The sequence below is a fragment of the Callithrix jacchus genome, chromosome 7 (assembly GCF_049354715.1).
Source record: "Callithrix jacchus isolate 240 chromosome 7, calJac240_pri, whole genome shotgun sequence".
NCBI lineage: Eukaryota > Metazoa > Chordata > Mammalia > Primates > Cebidae > Callithrix > Callithrix jacchus.
In genome coordinates, this window is record NC_133508.1 from 117,305,384 (window position 1) to 117,307,420 (window position 2,037).

The following is a 2,037-nucleotide window of genomic DNA, read 5'->3' on the forward strand; positions in this document are numbered from 1 at the left end:
AAAACTAAATTAATAGTTTTTCACACAAGGTAAAATTTGACAAGTGAAAGTTTAACACAATCCAGTAGACCATGTGTGAAAATGCAAAGCAGGTATTAAAAACCAATATGTCCAGAATTTAACACCAGTTTGTAATTGTGGGAACATCTAACACCTTAATTTAAAAAGCACAAATGAAGTGAAAGCTTTAAACTGGTACACACTGTTCACACTGTTCAAATGTAGAAATGCATATTTGTAAGCAGCAATAAAAAAGTATTCACGAAGAATGCATCATCTCTGAAAATTATGAACACATCCCTGCTAGCAATATATTTCTAAATACAAAATTGTTTCTTCTGTGTAGCATATTTGTTCCTTCTGTGTAGCAAGAGAAGTTCATTTTTACAACTGTTAAAATTCAGCCTTTAGGTGTGCATGGTATGAATGCAAGTCTTTTTTAAAAAAAATTCTTACTCATTTGGAATCCTGAAGAATACAAAAGCTTTGAAAAGAAAGGTTCACAAAGGAACCAGGGTTGTCTTATGGTATCCAGTTAAGGCAGATCTGGGAATACCTCTGGGTTAATCCTCATGAGGAGCAGAAGCACTTCACTTATCAGTTCTGCTGCCACAGTTCAGACATCTGCCACACCCACATTCACCTTGTCCTCCCTCACCATCAGGTTCTGGGCAGCCAAGTTCTCCAAAATTAATCTCCAACTGACATATTACTCATTTGCTGGCTTTTGAAAAAGATAGTCCATAACAGAATCTGGAACATAAGCTTCTTCAATCTTTGATTTATGAAAAACAAATTTCCTCTTCCCACTGCCTTCAGCAGCTTCATTTGGTTTTCAGATATTAAATTCCACTTTTGCCCACTCCTTATTTTGAATAGTCTTCACGTCCAATGTCATCTCTTTAGGACCCTCTTCCTTTAACTCTTCAACTTCATTCTCCTTATTTTCAGTGTCTGCCATTGGATGTTCTTCACCTACAGGTGTTCCACAATCACATTTGATTGATCCAAATCAATTAATTCATCTTTAACAGTTCCACAGTAATGAGATCTGTGACTCCATGTTTGACCTCGTGCTTCAGGCCAGATCTATCACTTCCACTATGCCTATAAAATTCACATATGCCATGGGAATCAAATCCATCTCCTCGACCCATTCCATGCCCACAGGCCCCTTGACCTCTTCCAAGACCACCATGGCCTCAAATATGTCAGTCAATAATCGGTCTATTCAACTGAAAATTTGCTCCACTCTTTCCTTCAATTGGCTTTTCAAATCTTTGTTTTAGAGGTGATCATGTTTCTGGTCTTCTATTAATTATTTCCCTTCAACCTGAAGTTGTTGATCAGGTCTCCTTCCAACTCATCTTATACCTTCTTTCTTAAGCATGATGGGCAGCTGTGTCTCCTCTTTCTTGTCAACCACACTAATGCTGGGGGGCGGGGGGGTGGACTAGTTCTTTCTATCTTTGTGGGACTCATTACACAGCTATTTGCCTGCCATGTTGGAGGGCCTGAGCTGCACTCTTGTCCCCAGGGCCCCTGGTTTCACCCTACTACTTTTATTTTTTGTTCTCCCATGCCTTCAGCACCTCAAAGGGGTCCAGTTCATCATCAAACAACTGGTCATACTGGTTGGTAACCATGCAGCCAAAGCCTGCCTATAAGTGCCCAGGCATCATGGTGGCTCAGTGACACATTCCTCCATGGGTTGCAACAGGCTATGCCAAGCAAAGAGCTCCTGCTTCAGCTCCTCCCGAACTATCAACTTTTTAGGTTCTCTCAAATTTTTTAAATCAATATTTTATGATTTTTATTATAAAGATCTTTCACATCTTTGAGTTTATTTCTATGTGTTTCACATGATTTATAGGTATTATGTATGAGATTACTTTCTTGTTTTTTTTTTCTATATTGTTAGCTTTTGGCATATATAAATGCAACAGATTCTTGTAAGTTGATTTTGTATCTTGCAACTTTATTGAATTTGTTCATCAGTTATAATAGTATTTTGGTGGGGTCTTAAGGTTTTACCAG

At 38.3% G+C, this 2,037-nt stretch overlaps 1 pseudogene; it reads right to left on the reverse strand.

Annotated features, from left to right (window-relative positions):
• Positions 1 to 522: 522 nt before the first annotated feature.
• LOC100391116 (SERPINE1 mRNA-binding protein 1 pseudogene) lies at positions 523 to 1,679 on the reverse strand (annotated as a pseudogene).
• Between the last annotated feature and the right edge of the window lie 358 nt (positions 1,680 to 2,037).